The sequence below is a fragment of the Aotus nancymaae genome, unplaced genomic scaffold, assembly GCF_030222135.1.
Source record: "Aotus nancymaae isolate 86718 unplaced genomic scaffold, 86718_ANA_hifiasm-v0.15.2.pri h1tg000131l, whole genome shotgun sequence".
Taxonomy (NCBI): Eukaryota; Metazoa; Chordata; class Mammalia; order Primates; family Aotidae; genus Aotus; species Aotus nancymaae.
Window position 1 is genome coordinate 6,704,787 of NW_026988546.1, and position 11,054 is coordinate 6,715,840.

At 47.5% G+C, this 11,054-nt stretch overlaps 1 long non-coding RNA gene across 1 annotated transcript; it reads right to left on the bottom strand.

The window, feature by feature from the left end:
* Window positions 1-3,731: 3,731 nt before the first annotated feature.
* LOC135272769 (uncharacterized) lies at window positions 3,732-10,479 on the bottom strand. The gene is made up of 3 exons (XR_010340737.1): window positions 10,447-10,479; window positions 3,946-4,047; window positions 3,732-3,811 (listed from the first exon to the last, which is right to left on the bottom strand). It is a non-coding gene; the product is annotated as an uncharacterized LOC135272769 (long non-coding RNA).
* Between the last annotated feature and the right edge of the window lie 575 nt (window positions 10,480-11,054).

Here is an 11,054-nt window from a genome sequence, read left to right on the forward strand (position 1 = left end):
GGAGAGTTAACCTGAGGCAAAAGGCGGGGGGGGGGCGGGGGGGGGGCGGCGGGGGGGGAAAGAGTGCTTACATGACAATTAGACATAAAAGGGAAAAGTGCTGTTCCAAAACTTTGAAAGGCTGTCGTGTGGAAGAGAGAGAGGAAAGGAAAGAGGCCGAAACTCAAAATTATGTGAAGAAGTTGTAAGAGAGGCAGATTTCACTTTAGTGCAAGGAAAACCCTTCCAGAACCGAGGGATAACAAAAAGGGGTTGCTTTGTGAATTGATGTGGCCCCCTTTCCTAGCTGAGTCCTAGCAGGGATGAACGGCCACCTACCAGCAACACAGGAAAGGGAGGTTCAAAAGCAGGTGAGTTACTGATGCCGAGACCCCATTTCAACCTTAACATCTGATGATTAGAAAACACTGAAGCAGACCGGGCACGGTGGCTCACACCTGTAGTCTCAGCACTTTGGGAGGCCAAGGCAGGTGGATCACCTGAGGTTGGGAGTTCGAGACCAGCCTGACCAACATGGAGAAACCCCATCTCTACTAAAAACACAGAAAACAAATAGCTGGGTGTGGTGGCGCATGCCTGTAATCCCAGCTACTTGGCAGGCTGAGGCAGGAGAATCGCTTGTGGCAACTTCACTTCATGAGCAAGGAAACTGGGATGCAGAGAGGTTGAGTAGCTTGCCCAAAATGATGCAGCAAACAGCAGAGCTGGGCTTGGAATTCAGGCCAGCTGCACTTTAAGTCCCAGCTCTTCACCTCTTTGCTCTTGGGACACAGGCAGGCCGGCTTCTTTGCAAAGAGCAGCATCACACACCTCCCTTTGCTCACCTACCCCCTCCCACCCGATTGGATCAAGGTCAACTTGATCCAGATGGCGGTAGGCAAGTCTAATGAGATGTGAAGGGATTCCCCATGGGGAGCCAAGAGTGGCTGGGAGAGAATCCCAGATTCACATCCCCTGACTTGAGATGTCACGAGCAAATGCTATAGCCATGCATTAAAAACAGCAGAACAACAACAAAGTCAGCACTCTCACTGAGCCCTCTCCAACTCCCATCCATCCAACTGCTGAGGTTGGAAGGACCTCAGGCCCCCAGGTGTGGCACAGGCACCACTTGCCCTAGGCCCCCACATGCACAGTCAGACCCCGCCTCCACCATCCCTAGCATCCACACAGACAGCATTGCCGACGGGTCCATCTTTCACAGACCCGACTTGCTGTTTCCTCTCGAAATGGCAGAAAGCACCTGCTCAGGCACTGGGACACACACCTAGGAATTTATATTTCTCTTTTTTAGAGAAAGTAAATCTTGCCGGGGGTGGTGGCTCACACCTGTAATCCTAGCACTTTGGAAGGCCAAGGTGGACGGAACACCTGAGGTCAGGAGTTCAAGACCAGCCTGGCCAATATGGTAAAACCCCATCTCTACTAAAAATACAAAAATTAGCTGGGCATGGAGGCAGGCCTGTAATCCCAGCTACTTGGGAGGCTGAGGCAGAGAACTGCTTGAACCTGGGAGGGCAGAGGTTGCAGTGAGCTGAGATGGCGCCACTGCACTCCAGCCTGGGCAGCAGAGTGAGACCCTGTCTCAAAAATAAAAAAATAAAAAAATAAAAAATAGGCCAGGTGTGGTGGCTCATGCCTGTAATCCCAGCACTTTGGGAGGCTGAGGCGGGTGGATCGCAAGGTCAGGAGTTCAAGACCAGCCTGACCAACATGGTGAAACCCCATCACGAAAGAAAAGAAAGAAAGAAGGGAAAGAAAGGAAGAAAGAGAAAGAAAGAAAGAAAAAAAGAAAGAAAGAGAGAAATAAAGAAAGAATCAAAGAAAGAAAGAAAGAAAAAGAAAGAAAGAAAGAAAAATAGAAATAGATAACATGGAAGCCTCCTGGACTCTGGACCCATGTGTGTATTGTTTCTTAGAAATGATTACACAGAGCTGGGCCACCTCTCACCTGCTTCGGTTATTAGTTTTCCCCAAGCTTCTTGTTTCTGTTCCCCTCTGTGCCTGAAGTTAATCATCAGATTTCCAGGTTGGTCACGGCTTCAGAAGTTTCACTGAGGCAAGTGGTGATCTGAGCTCACAGTCTTTCTTTCTTCAGCTCTGCAGTTAATGATGAACACTGGAACAGCCACCTTATCAGATTCTTCCAAAAGCCAGCCTGAAGTTGACAGGAGAGTTTGACAGAGGCCAAGGACGTGTGCTTTTTAAAGTAAACATGATGGCTTTGACAGGAATGCATTTTGAGAGGTTAACATAGCACCATTGTTTCCTATGATCCATGAAAAAATAAAAAAATAAAAATCATAACACCAAAAAGATGGTTTATTTTTATTTTTATTTTGAGATGAAGTTTTGCTCTTGTTGTCCAAGCTGGAGTGCAATGGCGTGATCTCGGCTCACCGCAATCTCCGCCTCCCAGGTTCAAGTGATTCTCCTGCTTTTCAGTCTCCCAAGTAGCTGGGATTACAGGCATGGGCCACCATGCCCGGCCAATTTTGTATTTTTCGTAGAAACAGGGTTTCTCCATGTTGGTCAGGATGTTCTTGTACTCCCGACCTCAGGTGATCTGCCTGCGGTGGCCTCCCAAAGTGCTGGGATTACAGGCCTAAGCCACTGCACCTGGCCAGAGATGGTTTATTCTAAAGGCAGGTCATAACTCAGGACCACAAGCTTGGAGACTTGAATGCAGCAAAAGGCAAACTGAGCCTGGCCCCTGCAAGAGCCTCCTGTTAACGTAAGCTGTGTCCCAGTAGCCTTTGAGGGTGGACTCTAAAGAGAAAACGTCTTAAAGAATTGCAGATACTGTGACTTGGAGTTGTGTTGGGGAAAATTTTGCAGGCACATTATTAGAATATATCAATTAAATATGACATCAGTATGAGAGTTAAGGTGAAATTCAAATTACTTGCTGGAAACAACCATAGCAGTGATTCATCCTATAGGTCTTGAATTAAAGCTATATTTCAAAACCACAAAATGGAAGCTTTGATTTTTCCTTCAGTCACCTGAAAAGTACTGTAGCAGTATTCAAGTATTGCATTTCAGAGACCCGACACGAGATGGTTAGCTGATGTTAGGAGAATGTATGGTTTTTTGCTTTTTGAGATGATGGAGTCTCACTCTGTCACCAGGCTGGAGTGCAGTGGTGCGATCTCGGCTCACTGCAACCTCCCCTCCCAGGTTCAAGGGATACTTCTGTCTTGGCCTCCTGAGTAGCTGGGATTATAGGCACGTGCCACCATACCCAGCTAATATTTTGTATTTTTAGTAGAGATGGGGTTTCACCATGTTGGCCAGGATGGTCTCGATCTCCTGACCTCGTGATCCGCCCGCCTCGGCCTCCCAATTTCTCTTACCCCAATTTGTGTCATATCTACTGGAGTATCATGAGCATGTATTATGACGTCACAATATATGATGACATGCTAATTAGTATGCACTATGACGTCACAATATATTATGACGTCATAATGTATCCGCATTATGACATCACAAGGAATTATGAGAGCGTAATCTGCAGGTATTATGACCAATTTCTCTTACCCCAATTTGTGTCATATCTACTGGAGTATCATGAGCATGTATTATGACGTCAGAATATATGATGACATGCTGACAATCCTCCCAAAGTGCTGGGATTACAGGCATGAGCCATAGTGCCCAGTTACATGTCTATTATTTTCAGTGAAAATTAAAAATGAAACAAAACTCACAGAGGTGGCATGGTCCAGGAGCATTCTGAAGTCTCCATTTCTTAGTGATGGCCAACCTGGGACAATGCATCAGCATTTCTTCCAAGATGAAGGGATCCCTAGGGAAGTAGCAGGTGGTCATCTATGACTTATTTTATCTTGCATAAAAAAAAATCTTTGAAATATTAGACTCAGGAATCACACTTTATCCTGTGAATGTTGTATGACAGTTTTATTCCTTAATCGAACTTACCTTAGGAAGGCAAAAGTGCATTCGATCCATGCCTGATTGCTGGCGCAAGGTCTTGCTTAAGCCCTCGTGACTAGATCTTGAATTATGGAAATGCAATTTTTGCTGGAGAAAAAGAAATGAAGGTCCTGCAGTACCATTTCCTTCCACAATTTGTAATAATTTTTGATTAAGCATGTTATTTCTTTTAAAAACAAGAAAGGATCTTTCAGTATCCTCTAGGAGTAGTTTATCAGCAGCAGTTTTGAGTGACAAACAAATCAGAAGGGGTCATTAAAACACAAACAGAGGGCATGGTTGCAGTGACCTGAGATCTCACCATTGCACTCCAGCCTGGGCTACAGAGCAAAACTCCATCTTAAAATAATAATAGACATACAGAAAAATGCATATATCATAGGTGTCCAGCTCAATGTATTTTCACAACCAAATACCCCTGTTTAACCAGAACGCAACCAACATCCTAGAAGCCCCCTCATTCTCCCTTTCAGTCACTGCCGACCCCCAAGGTAACCAATATTCTAACACCATAGATAAGTTTTGCCTGGTTTTGTACTTTGTAGAAATGGAATCATGCAGTCTGTTCTCTTTTGTATCCGGCTTCTTTCACACAATGTTATGTCTGTGCCATTCATCCATATTACTGCCTGTAGCTACAGGCAGCTCCTTCTCTGTGGTGGCTGGTATTCCATTGTGTGAATACACCACCATTCATTTATCCATCCTACAGCTGATGGACATTTGAGTAGCTTCCAGTGTGGGGCTGCTAGAGAGCCAGCTGCAAGAGCGTGTCACATGGGTCACAGTGTGCTGGTGCCCAGGACTGCTCCTAATGTGCTCGAATGCTTCACGGAGCTGCTTGGAACGGCGCCGGCTCTCGAGTTCTGCACGGCATTGTCTGTTGCCCTTCTGCCGGCAGATGTGAGCCTTGGGCGAGAAAGGCCACAGCTCCCCACCTATGAAAACTGACTCTTGTTTCTATAAAAAAGTTTTTAAAAAGATCAGCAACTGAGAACAGAGGTAAGTATTGTTTGCATTATCTTAGAGACTGCAGCAGTTGGCCACAGAGAATCTGGATCAGAGCTAATAGAGAACTTATTGAAACAGGATACAGCCTAACAATTCTTGAACAAGGAATAGGGCGTGCCAAGGGAAGTAGAAAATAGTAGAAGCTGAGAGGTAAAATGTTGCCAAAAAACTTAACTGAACCATCTTATGTCAATAGCTTATGTGTTTTAAACAAGAGCAAAAAGACAGGCATGGTGCCTCGTGCCTGTAATCCTGCACTTTGGGAGGCTGAGGTAGAAGGATCGCTTTGAGGCCAGGAGATCAGCCTGGACAGCATAGTGAGAGCTTGTCTCTACAAAAAAAAAAAAAAGGTCAGGCGCGGTGGCTCACGCTTGTAATCCCAGCACTTTGGGAGGCCGAAGTGGGCGGATCACGAGGTCAAGATATCAAGACCATCCTGGTCTGGTGAAACCCCATCTCTCTCTATATATATTTAAAAAAAGCCAAAATTCTTCATGAACAAAATCACTCACCTATCTTTTCCCTGAGAAAGTGAGTTCGCATTTGAACCCAGGGCTGCCCTAGGGATGTTGCCCAAGCTCTCAGTGGTAAAGTTCTGCTTCTCATCTGTGTAAAAGGGGGGACTATGTTCTCAGGGCCTGAGGATCAGTGAGACATGGGAGGTGCAAGTGCTGAAAAACACTGAGTAGATGCTGACCAAATGTGCATTCCCTCTCAGCCCCCACGTGCTGTGGTTTAGACAAGAACTAGTACGTGTAGCCAAGAGCTCAAGTGCACAAATGGGCTAGAATGTGTGACTCAGAGGAAGGTCAGAAGATGCACAGCTTGTGCCCTTTGAAAATCTAGAAGAAAATTAAGTGAAAAAAATTGCATGGGTGCCAGCGCAGGGCAGAGAGTGAGTGGGGAGGAGAACAGCGTGCTCCAGAGGGGGCTAACGCCGGCCAGGGGCAGGATCGAGGGCAGCACGGCCACACACACCAAACTGACAGCCTTTTCATCAAATGCAACTTCACTCTACACGTATCAGATTCTGGGTACTAAGAGAAAGGCTCTAGCGCAATCTGCGTCTTGGAATGTTTTCACCTGTCCAGACGCTCAATCACTTGGTTGGGTGAACAAAGCAGGGCCTGAGGTCTCAGGATTTGGGGTGCTTTCAGGATGCCTCTTCCCAGAACTTCTCTTCTGTGTGAACCCAGAGTCAGCAGCTCCAAGACAGACCTTAACCTCTCCTGTGAGTAGAGATGACAAGTTTGGATTTGAGGGCAAAAGATCATATCTCTGGGAATGAAAGGCAGGAAACGCAATGACCCTTTGAGGTTCAGGTGCCTGAAGCGTCACTGCTGCAGTTCCAGCTGTGCTGGGGGGTCTCCACAGGGCCTGGAGACTCTCACCAGGCTCACCAGCAGGGCTGCAGGAAACGGGGAGGAGTGAGTGCGCTCCAGTCAGGCAGAAAAAAATCACTCCAGCTCTGCTGGTTTCTCCACCTTGACTGAGGCTCCTTCTGCCTGTTAGACTCCCAGCCCCAGTCACAATCATACTTCACGTTTACCCGTGTGCGTGATGTTTTCTGGCCCTCAAAGAGAGGCAACCCACTTTATCCCAACATGAAGGAGATCCGGTGGTTGCCATCACACCCGCTTTACAAATAAGCTCAAGCAAACCTAGAGACGTTGTGTAACTGACTGCTGTATGAAAAGCCACAAGCCATAGGTCCAAGACACCTGGATGTGTTCGCTAGACCTGAGCCCCTGACATAGGGAGGTGTAGATGGTCTTCAGGTTATAAACCAACAGAGCTGGATTTAGGGATCACGGAGAGTGGCCACTTAGCCATGGCGTGGAGAGGCTCAGCTTGTTACCTCCTAAGAATACCAGGGGAACAGATTTGAGAGACGCTTAGGTGATAGAGTGAACTGGATTTGGTGACAAGCCGCTCGGAGAAAAGGAAAGTCAAGATATCCTTAAGTTTCTGGCCTGTGGGTCTGTGTGGACAGTCATGCAATCACTGGCCAGCTGGCCGCGTAGATCAGCCTCGGTAGAGGCTGGATTTCAGGGTCATCATTCATTAATTTTCTGAACAAACATTAATTGAGTGCCTATATGTACCAAACACTCTACTGAATGCAGAATCATGAGGAGTGGAAGCATCCTTCCTCTGGGTTTAGTCTGTGTTTGACATGGCTTCGTGTCACCAGCAATTCACCTACCACCTGACGTCTTTGTGAGTTCTCAGTAGACACATTCTGAACAAAGAAAGGAAGAGATTTTTGTTGTTGTTGTTGTTGTTTGTTTTTGAGGCAGGGTCTCCTCTGTCACCCAGGCCTTGCCTCCAGTGCAGTGGTACAATAATGGCTCACTGCAGCCTCGACTTCCCCAGCTCCAGTGGTCCTCCCCTCTCAGCATCCCTGTTACTGGCGGCAAATCCATACAGGTCTGCAGTGACCTCAGTTCTTGCCTCCTCAGAAGAAAGAATTCAACCAAGGAGGCAGAAGGCAGAAGGCAAGACTGAGGCAAGTTTTAGAGCAGGAGCGAAAGTTTATTAAAAAGCTTTCGAGCAGGAATGAAAGGAAGTAAAATTTGGAGGAGGGTTAAGCAGGCGACTTGAGAAATCAAGTGTGCTATTTGACCTTTGACTTGGGGTTTTATATGTTGTTCCTTCCCCCTGATTCTTCCTTTGGATGGGCTGTCTGATGTATAGTGTGGCCTGCCAGCACTTGGAGGGGAACACGCACAGTGTGTTTACTGGAGTTGCACGAATGCTCACTTCCCATGCCAGTCGAATGTCCCTAGATGGTCATATGCCAGTTAATGTACATGCTTGAGCCCACTCGATCAACTCCTGAGATTTTATCAGGAAGCAGCTAATCACCAGTTTCAGATGTTTCCTAACTACTGCGAGCCTGCCTTTCCCTGGAGCTGGCTACGACCAGTTATTATTTTAGGGAGACAGTTAACAATCTTGAACATCACCTGATGATCACCTAACATTCCTGGTGGTGTCAAGGGAGAGCCTTCTCCTGCCCTGCTCATGTCTGACTAGCTACCTAATGTAATCCTGAATAGCTGGGACTACAGGCATATCCTACCACACCTGGCTAATTTTTTTTGTATTTTTGGTAGAGACTGGGTTTCACCAAGTTGTCCATGCTGATCTTGAACTTCTGAGCTCAAGCGATCCACTGGCCTCAGCCTTGCAAAGTGTTGGGATCACAGGTATGAGCCACTGTGCCTCGCCGGAGAGATCATTTCTTTTTTCTTTTTTTTTTTTTGAGACGGAGTTTTGCTCTGTCACCCAGGCTGGAGTGCAGTGGCGTGATCTCAGCTCACTGCAACCTCCGCTTCCCGGGTTCAAGTGATTCCCCTGCCTCAGCCTCCCGAGTAGCTGGAACTACAGGTGCCTGCCACCATGCCCAGCTAATTTTTTGTATTTTAGTAGAGATAGGGTTTCACCGTGTTGGCCAGAATGGTCCTGATCTCCTGACCTCGTGATCCACCCACCTTGACCTCTCAAAGTGCTGGGATTACAGGAGTGAGCCACCATGCCCGGCTCAGAGAGATAATTTCTTAATAAACATAATCAAACTATATTACTTCTCTGCGTAGAAGTCATCAGTGGCTTTCCAATGCATTTGGAATAAAACTTGAACTCCTCCCCAAGGCCTCCAGAACCACACAGGAGCCAGCCCTTGTGAGCTCCACATCCCCTACCACTCACCCCCTTATCTCCAGCCTATAATCATCCGACCATTGAACCTTCAAGGGTGCTCCCATCTCAGGACCTGTGTATTTGAGGCAGACCTGGAGTCCCCTTCCTCATCATCCTCAGCATGATCTCCACACAGAGCCTTCCCCAGCCACCCTCTCGGTCACTCTCCAATCAATTACCCAGGTGTATTTTTCTTCATGGTACTTAGATTATCTGAAACAACTTGAATTATTTATTAGTGTGTTTGTTAGCCCTTTCCTCAACTATATTTTATGTTGAACATATAGGTAGAAAAGTCAGAGGCAACAGCTGAGCCAGAGAATGGGCCTGGGTCACCCCAGGTGAGGAGGGAGAGCAATGCGCAGATATTTGAGAGATTTATTTGGGTTTTGGGTTTGTTTGGTTTTTTAGACGAAGTCTTGCTCCGTCACCCAGGCTGGAGTGCAGTGGCACCATCTCTGCTCACTGCAACCTCTGCCTCTTGAGTTCAAGTAATTCTCCTGCCTCAGCCTCCTAAGTAGCTGGGATTACAGGCACACGCCTCCACGCCCGGCTAGTTTTTGAATTTTTAGTAGAGATGGAGTTTCACCATGTTGGCCAGGCTGGTCTCCGCCCGGTTGAGAGATTTGTTTGAAAGGTACTTTGGAGGTAGAGCTGATGGGGTTTGTGGAGGCACTGAACAAGTGAAGGATAGAGCAGGTGCTCACCAGGTCTGCATGAATGATTGTGTTGATCCTTAACCATGGCTGACCCAGGGGAGGGCCACACGTGGGTACAAAAGGCATAAGCTGGGCTTTCACTCTCTGGGTTTGTAGTGCTTCTGAGGCACCCTAAAGGACCCTTGCAGTGTGAACTTGACTCTGCACCTGGAGCTCAGCAGAGGTCAGAGCTGCAGGGGAAATGTGTGAGCCCTGGAGTGGCTGGCTGTGGGCCCTATGGGTTGCATGAAGTAGCTTAAAGGGGGTAGAAAAGAGAGATGGGAGGGGGCCTTAGTGCAGCTCTTGAGGACCTCTCCGAGAGAAGAGCTGGGCAGGGAGGAAGGCATGGGGAGCTCAAAACGGAATCACAGGGTGGAGAAAGCAAGCCGGGAGACTGGCCCCAGCGGCTTCCGGCATCATTCCACCCTTGCCTGCTTTCCTGTGCTGTTGATGACCAGTGGGTCTATGTTGTCATTCCCCTCTCAATATCAAGGGAGTTTATATAAATTGGAAAATCTGCATTTTAAATGAAGATGGAAGAGTATGTCAAGAGGTGTGGGTGGGCATGCCTGGTACCAAACTGGACCCTTCGGGAGGGTCCTGCCAACCCTGCCAGCCAGTGCCAGATACGTGGATGTGTGTTGGGCTGGACTACACAGAGACCCAGGAGGCTCTCCAAGTGGCCTCTTCTGTCGTCTTTACAAGTGATAACTCACAAGGACCCTCTCATGACTTCCCCCTCTTCTCCAGAGGATGAAACCAAGGCACAGACAGGAGAAATGACTTGTCCAAGTCAACAACCAGTGAGGCTAGGTATCAGGGTTCAAACCAGGCAGTGTGGCTCCGTGGTCTTTATCCAAAGCCCATGCATGGTCTTTATCACCACCCCCCACCCTTTGGCAAGCTCCACTTTGGATAGCACTGATGTGACAGCAGACAAGGTATAACGGTCAAACTTGAGTCATCAGCATGCTAGCTTTGAATGGAAAAGCAAGGTATGAGCCTATCTCTTTTCCTTGAACATTGGGTTGAGATAATGATGCGATCTTTATTCGTCCCTGCCCCCACTTACCTTCTTAAGGAATCGCTGTATCATGGTCTAGGGGAATTTCCAGCTCTGAGAGGCTTCTTTACAGCTTCTGAGGTGAGGATTCCCCCTGCACGAAGGATACAAGGCTACTCAGGCCTGCTCCCACTCCCTGCCAGGATTCTAGAGCCTGAACACACTGGAGCCATCCCGGGTGAGATGGGCCCTGTGACCAGCCTGCAGTGCAGCAGACATTTGTGCAGGGCGTCTCTCCACACATCAGCTGAGCTTCTTGACTCAGACGAATTTGATTGTTTCACTATGACCTCGGCGAGAAGACACCCGAAGCCAGAGAGCACCTCGGTGCTTTTTACGACCTTGAGAGTTTCTCTTCCTAATAAGCCGTTTCCCGCATCATTCTAGCCATGCCGGCTTACCTGTTTAATAACCAACATTGCCGTGTTGCCATTCCACCCCTCCGAGTTTAAAACATTTGAAAACCCGCATTTTAAATGAAAAAAATCCTGATATGCAACACAATCTTGTCTTTCACAAAAACTAAACAGGAGTTTCTCTTTGGCTTAACAAAATCTTAGAGCAGCCAACCTTGGAGTGTATTTTAGTTACTTTACATCCAAACTGTAGGATTTAGT